This window comes from Dicentrarchus labrax, unplaced genomic scaffold (genome assembly GCF_905237075.1).
Source record: "Dicentrarchus labrax unplaced genomic scaffold, dlabrax2021, whole genome shotgun sequence".
Lineage (NCBI taxonomy): Eukaryota > Metazoa > Chordata > Actinopteri > Moronidae > Dicentrarchus > Dicentrarchus labrax.
Genome location: NW_026136719.1, coordinates 1,038,797 through 1,053,259, shown reverse-complemented (window position 1 = coordinate 1,053,259; position 14,463 = coordinate 1,038,797). Strand labels below are relative to the sequence as shown.

The 14,463-nt window shown below is 34.0% G+C and overlaps 1 long non-coding RNA gene across 1 annotated transcript; it reads right to left on the bottom strand.

Moving 5' to 3' along the window:
- Positions 1 to 2,591: 2,591 nt before the first annotated feature.
- Positions 2,592 to 6,177, bottom strand: LOC127351056 (uncharacterized). The gene is made up of 2 exons (XR_007880777.1): positions 6,111 to 6,177; positions 2,592 to 2,735 (listed from the first exon to the last, which is right to left on the bottom strand). It is a non-coding gene; the product is annotated as an uncharacterized LOC127351056 (long non-coding RNA).
- Between the last annotated feature and the right edge of the window lie 8,286 nt (positions 6,178 to 14,463).

Sequence of the window (14,463 nt, the reverse complement as noted above, 5' to 3'; positions counted from 1 at the left end):
ATATTATATTATATTGTATTATATTATATTATATTATATTATAGTATATTATATTACATTATATTATATTATATTATATTATATTACATTATATTATATTATATTGTATTATATTATATTATAGTATAGTATATTATATTATATTATAGTATATTATATTATATTATATTATATTACATTATATTATATTATATTATAGTATATTATATTATATTATATTGTATTACATTATATTATATTATAGTATAGTATATTATATTATATTATATTACATTTTATTATATTATATTATATTATATTATATTGTATTATATTGTATTATATTATAGACATTAGTACTAAGTGTAGGATTGTCAGTGTTTCTTTAGCCCATAAAATGTAATTTTTAAACTCTTTTGATGAAACGATGCATTTATATATTTATATATTTATATGTGAATCCTTCAGAGGTTTCTCTTGTGTACTCGCCGTCAGTAAACAGGAAGTAAAGCCAAAAGAAGAGCAGCAGGTTCAGTGCACAGAATAAAATGTCTGCTGTTCCTCCAGCGATGACCTCCAACCCGACCTCAGTGTGAAACACACAACGCATCCTTCAAAATAAAAATCTGTGCTTTCTACAGACTCTTTCAGGACGAGTTCCTACGATCAAACCTGTTTTCATCACGTGTACACAGCAGGTCCTGGTTTACATGAGAAGAACCTGGTTCCAGAGGGTCCAGTTCCTGCAGTAACACGGCCTGACTCTGGTTCAGGACCCCGTCCAATAAATAAAATCTATAAAATATAAAAGAATGAGAGCCATCCAACTCTGGGTACCAACACAAACACAGACACAAACCTATCAGCCTTAAATATCCCGGCAAGGCTGGATCACCAGCTGCCCCGGGGCCCCAGACCCAGAGGGGGCCCCCCCAAAGCCCCAGGTTCAGTGTGTGTCAGTTGGTTGTACATAATTTGATTAACTGCACATTTGTTTAGGAATTTGCACCATTGAAGTACAATATCGACTGAGACAGGTCCTGGATCACTACTTAATCCTGTGGCCCTGTCCTGTAGAGGGGCCCCGTGTCGATGCATAGCTTTAAGACCACAGTTATTTCAGTTATAATTGAGGCCAAACAACACAATTTTTACTTCGGGGGCCCCTTAACAGGTTAATCTGTCCATGCTGGGCGGCAAGTGCCAGAACTCCTCTGAGCGTGCCGACGTTCAGCCGGCGCCCTGTTGGCCGAGTTATTGACTTTATGTTGTTGTAGTGTAATATATATTATGATAAACCTAAATATTCTTTATTTATTATATTTAACCCCAACATTAAATCTATAATCTATAATATATAATCAATAAACAGTGTATAAACTATGTTCTATAGCAAGTTGAGCTGTTCTCTTACATTATATATATACAAGGAGCAGAAGAAGGCGGTGGTGATAGATGTGGCCATACCAGCAGACGCCAACATCAGAAAGAAGGAACACGAAAAGGCTGAAAAGTACCAAGGGTTGAAAGAACAGCTGGAGCAGATGTGGAAGGTCAAGGCGAGCGTGATCCCCGTGGTAGTAGGAGCACTCGGGGCAGTGACCCCCAAACTGGGGGAGTGGCTCCAACAGATCCCAGGAACAACATCAGAAGCCTCAGTCCAGAAGAGCGCAGTCCTAGGAACAGCTAAGATACTGCACAGAACCCTCAAACTCCCAGGCCTCTGGTCCCGAGCTTGAGGATGACACTAATCTATATTAATTATTAGCTAGTTAAGTACCTCCGATAGCTAATCATAAGCTATCAGATCATCAGATGGTATCAAAGTTATCAGAGAACATACAGGCTGTCTCCTTCCTGCCGTAGTTCCACTTTCGATGGTTAGTATTGTCCCAAAACGAACACTGATGTTAGAACACTTACGACAATGTCTCGTATTACCACCATTACTTACATTTATACGCTTGAGGTGTCGAACTTGTCGTCGCAGCTTCGGCTGAGTTGTCCGCCATTATTCCAAATTTTTGAAAACTTGCTGACGTCCCTGGTCCCTCCCCTTCCGCTTTGTAGGCAAGATGGCGTCCGTTCAGTGCGAGTAGGGTCCATCATTACGCACTGAATTGTTTGACCGTTGTTATCCGGGTACTTTCAGTGCACTGACTCTCTGTGTTATCCACACTATATACTATAAGTGTTTGAAGTGTGCAAGGAGGCGGAATGAGACACATTCACATGTGAAGTTAGCTAATGTTAGCAAAACGCTAGCTAACTGTATGTTTTTAAAGACGTATTTGAGGCTTTTTTTATGCCCTTATTTTGATAGGACATGTTGCAAAGGGCCGTCTGTTGGAATCGAACTATCGAAGGACTCAACCTACAGGTGGGGCGCTCTCTACCAGGTGAACTACCGCCCGCTCTAAATGCTACCTGACTAGCTAGCCACGTAGCTGAGAGCTAATGTTCACTGGTAATAAGCTAGCTAACAATTAATGTAGCTTAGCTTTATCAGAGAAACAAGCTGAGCTAACGTTAGCAGCAGCTCGGCTCGCAGCCCCTCCGGGACGTCCTTTGTCTGTCCAACAGCGTGGGAGAAGCAGTGATTGTTAAGGTGGAACTGCTTTATTCAGTGTGTTTAGTGGTTTTAATCAGCGGGTCTGTTTGTGTTGGAGAGGAGGAGACCTCTGTGGATCATTGGGCTCCCGGTAGAAACCTCCTGAACCATGAACACTGAAGGAATCCTAACCGGGAGAAGCTGACTGCAATGACGCCAATGGTGGTGAAGACAACAACTCCCATGATCCCACACTGCTTCACCACCATCACGCTTTATATTTTCTTATTGTTTGGATGCGAGAGAGACTACAGAGAGTACATTGAACTCACAGCAGCAGCAGGAGGACATATCGAGTATATAATCCACAGTGAAGCAGTGTGAAGGTGTCTGATGTGTCAGAGTATCATTTACAGTGAACTCCTCTGAATCAAAGGTAAATATCTGTAAATGCTTAAATGATGTAATCCGGCACCGCAGACGCCGAGTAAACAGACAGAGAGTCAGACTCAGCTGGTTAAAGTGGAGTTTAAACATTTGGAGCGTTGACACTAATCCAGGTTTATAGTTAATCCAGGCTGCTGCAGCTCACCCTGCAGGGATAAAGCCAGTCTACAGGACTACACTGCTGTCCACGGAGACACTCATCAATAATAACCATAATAATAATAATAACAATAATAATAATACCAATAATAATACTGATAACAACAACAATAATAATAATAATAATAATAATAAAATAATAACAATAATAATAATAATAATAATTAAAATAATTAAAATAATAATAACAATAATAATAGTAGTAGTAATAATAACAACAATAATAACATCAATAATAATAATAATAATAATAAAATAATAATAATTCAAATAATAATATTTAAAATATCAATCATAATAATTAAAATAATAATAATACCAATAATAACATCAATAATAATAATAATAATAATTAAAATAATAAAAAAAATAATAATAATTAAAATATAACAATAATAATAACAATAATAATAGTAGTAGTAATAATAACAACAATGATAATAATAATAATGATAACTTTATTTATATAGCCGTTTCATACATGAAATGCAGTGTGGCATTAAAAACAAAACACAATAAATAAAATAAAAAATAAAACAGATACATTAGGTAAAATATATTCGTACCCATTTCACAAAATAAAAGATATTAAAATACATTACTGCTAAATATAATAATTACTGATACGTATTATTACTGTTATATTATATAATCTTCAGTTACTAATGTTGTAATATTATTACACCAAAATAGGCTTTAAAATTACCCACAATGCATTATACCTTTACTGAACTCTACAGCGACGTCAAACCGATAAAAACATGAACTGAATAGTGATTGGCCACAGCAGCAACAGTGAGCTAACGGGGCTAACAGTGGCTAACAGAGCTAACAGAGCTAACAGAGCTAACAGAGCTAACAGTGGCTAACAGAGCTAACAGAGCTAACAGAGCTAACAGAGCTAACAGAGCTAACAGAGCTAACAGTGGCTAACAGAGCTAACAGTGGCTAACAGAGCTAACAGTGGCTAACAGAGCTAACAGAGCTAACAGTGGCTAACAGAGCTAACAGAGCTAACAGTGGCTAACAGAGCTAACAGAGCTAACAGTGAGCTTGTACCTAACAGTGGCTAACAGAGCTAACAGAGCAAACGGGGCTAACAGTGGCTAACAGAGCTAACGGGGCTAACGGGGCACTAGAAGCACATTCACGCTGTTTGTTACATTTTCTGTATGTTACCTGTTTGAAGCTAAGCTAGCGGCTGTGTTGTAGCTAAGCTAGTCCAAACCGCTGCACCAGAATAACAACACTAAGTAAAAGAGTAATATTAATATAATATAATGTTAATATATAATCTATGATATTAATATTAACATAATTATTAATAATAATATTAATATTATATATTATTATTAATATATAATATTATACATTAATATTAATATATAATATATCATCTATTTTCTATATTAATATATAATATATATTAATATTATATATATATTAATATTATATTTATATTAATATGTATATAATATTAATATAAATATATATATATATAATATATAGTATTAATATTATTATACTATAAAGTTGTTTATTAACACAGTTTGATGGAAGAAGAAGACGTTGTTGTTGTTGTTGTTGTTGTTGTTGTTGTTGTTGTTCTGACTGCAGTGAACTCGTTGATGTGGACCAGAGGAGATGAAGGGTGAAGGTGTCTGAGATGTTGTCTGGAGGAAGAGGAGGAGATGAAGCTTCCTCCTGTGAGTAATGTCCGTATTATTTAATGTATGAATCAGTGATGGGGTTGTAGCGTAGCTTCGGTCCTCTGCATTGATCATGTGCTCAGTGTGGTGAGAGTGTTTAACCTTCGTCATCTGGCACCAGAGGAAGAGCAGCGGGGCCATCACTTCCTCTGTCAGCAACCAGTCCACACAGAGCAGGAAGTCTTTATACTTTCACAATAAAGTCACTATAATGGGAAACTTTCACAATAAAGTCATTATACCTGGAAACTTTCACAATAAAGTCTTTATAATGGGAAAACTTTCACAATAAAGTCTTTATAATGGGAAACTTTCACAATAAAGTCTTTATACCTGGAAACTTTCACAATAAAGTCATTATACTGGGAAACTTTCACAATACAGTCACTATAATGGGAAACTTTCACAATAAAGTCTTTATACTGGGAAACTTTCACAATAAAGTCTTTACACTGGGAAACTTTCACAGTAAAGTCTTTATAATGGGAAACTTTCACAATAAAGTCACTATAATGGGAAACTTTCATAATAAAGTCACTGTAATGGGAAACTTTCACAATAAAGTCACTGTAATGGGAAACTTTCACAATAAAGTCACTGTAATGGGAAACTTTCACAATAAAGTCTTTATACTGGGAAACTTTCACAATAAAGTCTTTATACTGGGAAACTTTCACAATAAAGTCACTTTAATGGGAAACTTTCACAATAGAGTCACTATAATGGGAAACTTTCACAATAAAGTCATTATACCTGGAAACTTTCACAATAAAGTCACTATAATGGGAAACTTTCACAATAAAGTCTCTATAATGGGAAACTTTCACAATAAAGTCATTATACCTGGAAACTTTCACAATAAAGTCACTATAATGGGAAACTTTCACAATAAAGTCATTATACCTGGAAACTTTCACAATAAAGTCTTTATTTTGAAGGTCTCTGATTATAATAACAGAATCACACAGCTCCACACAGGTGTGAAACTCTAAAGGTTAGCTATATAATGCTAACTGACAACCTAAGATGGGTTCAAACTAACTCACCTGTACAGACTGTATATTATTTAATGTCTACTCAGATATTCCTTCATTATTCTTCCATTTCTCTCCATCTGATGGTTTTATGTTATTTTCTGTGTAATTAGTAGTTTTATTTCTCTGTGTTCTCGTTGTACACACATTGTACTCACTCACAGTACAGTTAGCTTTAGGCCTCAGTCCGTTAGCATCCTCCCGGTAGAAACCTCCTGAAGGAACCCTAACCGCCAATGGTGGTGAAGACAACAACTCCCATGATCCCACGCTGCTTCACCACCTCATCACACTTTATGATCTTACTGTTTGGATGTGAGAGAGCCCCCTAGTGGCAGAGAGTGCACCCTGTACCTTTAAATAAAAGTGAATATAAAGTAGTTAAAGTGCATTATTATTATTATAGATAATATCAGCATCCATTTGTCCTATTTAATGACCAACAGCCAATGAGACGCTTCATACACAGGTCACATGACACCACAGCTTGACTTCACTGTCTCTCTCTCTGCCCCTCCTTCCTCTGCTCTCACTTCCTCTCTCTCTCTCTCTCTGTCTCTCTGTCTCTCTCTCTCTCTGTCTCTCTCTCTCTCTGTCTCTCTGTCTCTCTGTCTCTCTCTCTCTCTGTCTCTCTCTCTGTCTCTCTCTCTCTCTCCTCTCTCTCTCTCTGTCTCTCTCTCTCTCTCTCTCTCTCTCTCTCTCTCTCTCTCTCTCTCTCTCTCTCTCTCTGTCTCTCTCTCTCTGTCTCACTATCTCTCTCTCTCTCTCTCTCTCTCTGTCTCTCTCTCTGTGTCTCTCTCTCTCTCTGTCTCTCTCTCTCTCTCTCTCTCTCTCTCTCTCTCTCTCTGTCTCTCTCTCTCTCTCTCTCTCTCTCTCTCTCTCTCTCTCTCTCTCTCTCTCTCTCTCTCTCTCTCTCTCTGTCTCTCTCTCTCTCTGTCTCTCTCTCTCTCTCTCTCTGTCTCTCTCTCTCTCTCTCTCTCTCTCTCTCTCTCTCTCTCTCTCTCTCTCTCTCTCTCTCTCTCTCTCTCTCTCTCTCTCTCTCTCTCTCTCTCTCTCTCTCTCTCTCTCTCTCTCTCTCTATCGATCGCCCAGCAAGGACATAATGTCTGATGTATGACATTACATGAAGATGACAGAGATCAGTGATTATCACCTCGAGGTGTCTGTGTGAGATTATATATATATATAATATTATATATATATAATATATATCTATATCTATATATCTATCACATATATATCTATGTATCTATATCTATTTCACCGCAGCTTTTCTTTAAAACTCTGCATGTTGCAATGTTAAAGAAACTTTATTGATTATTAAGTGCTTTATATCGGTGGTTCCACTAGGGGTCACCAAAGCGTCACGAGGAGGTCGCGAGGTTTTATCGGCTTGTAAAGAAAAGTTGAAATACAGTCGGTAAAGAACTGAACTTACAACTCTTTCGATTCACCCTCTCTTCCAATCGCGAAGGAGAAACCTCGGTGGAGGACGAATGGGCAGATTTTATTCTTTATTATTGTTAATATTTATTTTACTGATCGACTTCTGTTTGATTTTCATTGTCTGGTTTGCATTTGAGGCACTTTGTAACTGTGCTGTATAGTTATTGTTTATTATTATTATTAGAGCAGAGGTATTGATTCCTTTTATACATTATCAATATCAATATTTATATTTATATGAATAAATCAATAAAACATGGTTGGCTGTTTGTTTCCAGATGTTTCAGGTGTGTTATTTACTGTTTGTGGTGCAGCAGCAACATTTAAACAACCTCCTGCAGTCTGAATGATTTAAAGAGATTTCACCATCAAACTTCTCCCGTTAATTACATTCATTATTTTATTTAATCAAAGTTTTCTGAAGTTTTATGTTTCAATATGTAAATTAGGTTTTATATAATAAAAATGTGCAGAAATAAAAACATTGGATCGTGTTCAAACATTGGAATAACTTTGTTTTTATGAGCCTGTTTGTGATTTGCCTTTAAATGTAATTAAATGTTTTTGTTTATTTTTCTTAAAATTACCATTATTTTGAAAAATCATATTTAAAGAAATTATAGATATCGGATTTAAAAACATTCATATTCACAGATCTGAAGAACATCACAATTTACTACAAAAGCTGCAGTGAATTATTATTATTAATATTATTATTATAACTATTGTTATTATTATTATTAATCATTATTATTATAACTATATTATTATTACTATTATTAATATCATTATTACTATTATTAATATCATTATTATTATTATTATTATTAAAATGATTATTATTATTGTTATTATTTTACAGACTCCTGTTAGCGCCCCCTGTAGTTCGCAGCCTGCTGCTGCTCCTGTAAACTCTCTACTGTTTATTGTGAATGCAGCTGAGCTGTAAACTCATAAACAACCACCTGTAATATTATTATTTATTATTATTTACAGACTCTTTTTCTTTTGGTGGAAGGATTAAAAACAACTCTTCTCCACCTCCACCTGCTCTGTTATTCTGTGTTATCAGGACTCTATCACCATCAGGTCCTGTGTTAGTGGAGGCGCTGCAGCAGGCCTGAGACCAGCAGATATGGATAAACATTTAGAGAAGCAGCTCCAGCTGTCGCGTCCTGATGTGTGTATCTGATGTTTGTGCTCACACACCCTCGCTCGGGCTTTTTAAAGGCGTCTGTGCAGCTTTACGAGCCTGTAGCCCGAGGCTCCGCGTTTACAGCTGGAATTCTGTTTGAAAGAACAAGCTGAAACAGCGAGGGGCTCAAAAACCCTGCTGCTCCTCCTCCAACAGACCTCCTCTGTTCCCCTCTTCCTCCAGACCTCCTTCTCCTCCTCTAACTGACTCTTATTTCCTGGAAAACCTCCTGCGGGGGGGTGGGGGGTGCAGTACCAGCTGCTGCCACAGGGGTTCCCTTCACTAAACTCTACCACTGATAAACCAAGAACGCCGATAATCCAGCAGCTGCAGCGCCAAACATAACCCGTAACATAACTGAGAACTACTCGTAAAAAACCAAACATAACCCGTAACATAACTGAGAACTACTCGTAAAAAACCAAACATAACCCGTAACATAACTGAGAACTACTCGTAAAAAACCAAACATAACCCGTAACATAACTGAGAACTACTCGTAAAAAACCAAACATAACCCGTAACATAACTGAGAACTACTCGTAAAAAATTGTCTTTCATTAAAGTACAGTTTTAATTTTCTGTAAAATGTTGGTTAGTTGTGTGTTTGTACAGTAATCAGTGAGCTCTGTGAATCTTAATGAATGTTCGCTCTGTGTCGCTAACAGCTGCAGATTGATTGACGGGTGAGTATCAGGATATTATTGGTTGGTTCATGCTGACGTAAACACGCGTCACATTTAGTTTCACAGGGAGACACAAAGATTGAATATTGATGTAAAAGTACAGAGAAGAGTTTGTTTTGTTGAATAGAGGAAGAATATAACTGAGGGTCAGACACACTCTCATTACAGCGTTAATGTCTTTGAGTCGGACGCATCAGAGAAGAGACTCCACACATAACAATGGCTGGAGGGCTGCTGCTGGGGGAGGGCAGTCAGGTACAGGTGTTACACAGCCACAGGTAAGGTACATCTGCACCTGAGACATTTTAAAGCTGGTTCATTAGTAACCCCCCCCCCCCCCTCTACATGTACCTGTAGCTAACAGCGCCACCAGTGGCCTTTCGGTGAACTGCACCATCTTCTTTCTAATCTTTATATTTTATTGTTTTATTGGCAGACAGACAGACAACCCCAGTTAGCTTAGCCACAGTTAGCTAGCTGGATGCTCCCGCCTCACATCACTCTCAGCTAGCAGAAAGCTATCGTTAGCTTTGTGCTGTTAGCATAATTTATTGTTGGCTAGCATCAGGATTCATCAGTTAGTATCATGGATCGCGTTAGCTGGGGAAGCTAACAGTAGCCAACTAACATATACGACAGTATTTTGCTAGCAATAACATTAGTGAGCAAGCAAGCTAATGCTAGCAAGCTAATGCTAGCCAGTCAGATTGAATAACATTATGATATCATGGAGTCTGGATAAGCTAACTGACTGATTGCTACATTAGCTAGTAATATTCGTATTAGCAACCAAGCTAACGTTATCCAGCTAAAAGCACAATCAGACAATATGTTCCACTAGCTTAGCATTAATGTTAGCTTTGACTTTGGTGCTATAAAAATAAAATTGAATTGAATGGACTCTGTGTTGGACTCTTTTTTTTTTTTTTTTTTTTTTTTTTTTTTTTTTTTTTTTTTTTTTTTTTTTTTTTTTTTTTTTTTTTTTTTTTTTTTTTTTTTTTTTTTTTTTTTTTTTGTGGGTTTTAGTCCAAAGACCCCAAAGGGACAAAGGTCAACTACAACCCACCAACAACTGATAATATGAATATAATAATATGAAATCAGTCTCAATCTATAACGCTGTTAATGAAACTACTAATGTTTCCATAAAATGTTTCACAAAAGAGGAAAATAACCTGAATTTGATAAATTATTTATTTAAGCACAATAAAATATGTGACTATACTTTTATACAACATCTGTGATAAGTTTATATTTGATATTTTTCCTGTAAATATTTTACCTGTTGTCATAAATGAATACACGGTTGCAAGATAAAACAGATTCAATTCATTTTAGTCTAATCAACTTAAAAACTTGTGTTTATGCTACAAATTATAAGTTATAATTAAAAATACCTTTGATTGTAGAGGACAAGTATTATTATTTTATTTTATATTATTATTATAATTCCTCTGATTGATGTGGTTCATTTGTTGAACATAAGAAAGTTAAAGTCTCACCAGCACCAGTCGCTTTAATATTTAAACATGATCTCTGCCGACGTCGTGTTTCTGGAGGTCAGCAGGTCAAACTGAGGCTCTGACCTCGTTATGATACAGCTGCACTGAGCATGCTCAGTCTGACTGCACACACACACACACACACACACACACACACACTCTCTCTCACACACACACACACACACACACACACACACACACACACAGTCAGACACACACACACACACACACACACACACACACAAGTCAGACACACACACTCACACACACACACACTCACACACACACACACACACACACACACACACACACAGTCAGACAGATGTCCCTGCAGCTCGCAGCCCATTAGCCGTGTTTAATTATTGATCTCTATAGAGTCCTGCAGCAGGCAGATGGACACACACACACACACACACACACACACACACATTCTCTCATACATACACACACACACACACACAAACACAACACACACACACACAATGATGTCATTAGTCAGTGTGTAATGTACGTCTGATAATTTAATAAGAAGATGATTCATGGATCAGTGCAGAGGTCTGATAGTGAAAACATTTCACTGGAACCAGTTTGTGACAAAATCCTCAATAAATATATATAATATATATATTTATATTTATTTATATATTATAATATATATATTTATATTATATATAAAAAATATAAGAGATATATATTATAAATATATATTATAATATATATACTTATTTATATTTATTTATATATTATAATATTTACATATTTATATTATATATAAAAATATAAGAGATATATATTATAAATATATATTATAATATATAACCTTATTTATATTTATTCATATATAATAATATTTATATATTTATATTATATATAAAAATATAAGAGATATATATTATAAATATATATTATAATATATATACTTATTTATATTTATTTATATATAATAATATTTATATATTTATATGATATATAAAAATATAAGAGATATATATTATAAATATATATTATGAATATGTGTGTGTATTGTTTGATAAGTTGTGGTTATTTATTTATTTTATTTACTTTCGTAAACAAACAGCGTCAGAAAACAAACAACCTGTCAATCAGTTTGAAAGCGAGAGCAGCGTCCAATCCTGTGCTCTGAATGTTGGAGGTGGGCGGGGCTTAATGTAAATTAATCAGAATTTATATATTTATGAATATTGATATGTTATTGATCACTGTTAATTAATTAATTAATGATATTGTTATTAATGTAGCACTGAGGTCATAGTGATGTAATGGATTACATTATACTCAGTTCAGTACATTTACTCGAGTACTTTATGCTACTTTACATTCAGGGTTGAGAGGATTACTTTAAAATGTAATCTGATACAGTTACTAATACTAAAGAAGGTACTCAGTAACCTAACCCTAGACTCACAATATTAAAGTAGTTTGATTACTTTCTGTTATTTTGGATTACTTCAACACCAAATATGTTAATTAAAACAAGAGCAAATAAACATCAATAAGAAGTATTGATCGGATAATCATCTATCAGACAACAGGACGAGATCAGAAAATATAACTCATGTATTTTCAATAATAATAAGAATGATAACAATAACAATAATATAACAACAATAATAATATAATAATAATATAATATAATAATAACAATAATATAACAATAATAATAATATAATAATAACAATAATATAACAATAATAATATAATAATAACAATGATAATAACAATAATAATAATATAGTAACAATATAAATGAGATAAAACAAACAACAAAGATAAAATATAAAAACAGTTAAAATGAGAATAAAGAAAATAAAACAAGAATTAATGGTCAGACATCACAAAAGGCTTAAAATGTAATCTGATTACATCATTTTGTCTGTAACAGTCACTGATTACAGTTACCTTTTTTGTATCCTGATTACATATCTCTGTTACAAGTAATCCATTACTCCGTTACCTGTTACTTTTACTCCTCCACTGTAGAAAACTTTGTACTTCACTACATTTATCTGACAGCTGAACGTCTACAGAGTCAATAATGTTCAAGTCTCTGCCTCCATCTGCTGGCAGCTTCATACTCTGTGTCAGCAGGAGAAGGTTATAAGTATTATATAATAATAATAATAATTATAGTATCATAAAATAATAATAATATAATAATAATATAATAAAATAATAAATATAATAATAATAATAATAATAATATAATATTATAATAATAATAATATAAAATAATAAAATATAATAATAATAATAATAATAATAATATAGTATAATAATATAATAATAATAATAATAATAATATATAATATAATAATAATAATAATATTAATATAATACTATAATATAATATAATAATAATAATAATATACTAATAATAATATAAAATAATAATATAATAATAATCAAATAATAATATAATTATATAATTATAATATAATTATAATAATATAATCAAATAATAAAGTAATAATTATATAAAATGATAAAATAATGTAATAATAATAATAATAATAATGTAATAATAATAATATAGGAATAATAATAATACAGAATTATATAATATAATACAGAATTATATTAAAATTTTCATTTATATTTAGTCTCATTCTCATTATTTTATGAGATGTTCTATACAAATAAAGTTAAGTTGATATTCACTTAAAACAAGTGAATAAACTTAAAAACAATATAAAATAATAATACAATTATATTTATACTTTTATTATAATCTCTGATCTCTGATCAATACTTGTGTCTGAAGTTTTATTGTTTGCACAACAGCAACATTTGACTTTGTTTTCTTGTTTCTGTATTTATATATTATAAACTGTTATTATTATTTATTATTCATTTCAACCTGCTGAGCTCATAATTAGAAGTTTTTAAACTCTTTAAAGTTTTCATGAACAGTGTGATGATGTTTGAGGTTTCCTGTGTGACTGTATCTGCTGCCCTCTGGTGTTCACTCAGTCAAACAGCACAGTTACAATCCTGATCTTCATTGGACCTATAAAAGACCCATAAAATAAAATAAATGTTTTCATATAGTTTATTTCTAGTTTATTAATAATTATTACTCTTTCTTCCCTTTATTTTATTTTACTTACTGTATCTGTTTTTCATGTCTGGTTGCTGTCGCTGAGGGAGCAACGTCCACACAAAGGTCAGCTGTGTGACGGACGCATCGCCGGGGGGGCAGGATGAAAGCAAAGGGGTCAGTGGGGGGTCGGTCAAAGGGGGTTCAACTACAGTAGAGAAGCAATGGTGATAAATAAATAAAAACAAACATTTATTTTCCTTTTATGGCCCAAAAGTGTTTCAGGAACTTGAACTACTTGAATCCCAGTGAGAGTAGAACCAGTTTAACTTCACCTGTAGATTAAAATTAACTTACTGATCGGTTGTCCAACATCTTCCCAGCAACCTCGTTATAAATAACGCTGAACATGTTCGAGATGTAACCTTTAGAACAGGAAACGTTTGCTCTGATTATAGATATTTCCTCATTATGTGTGTTTGGTTGGAGCGGCTCTGTGGAGGCCGTCGAGGTCTTCAGCATCAAGTCTCAACCTGAACCGAACTCACGCCAATTCTCACCCGTTCCTCACCCGTTCCTCTCCCATTATCAGCTCTGATTTAAGGTGGAAATGTCTCACAGCTGCAGTGAAGAGACATCATCAGGATACTGGTGGCAGGGGTTGTCCTCTGTCAAATATTGAATGTTTTCAGCTTCT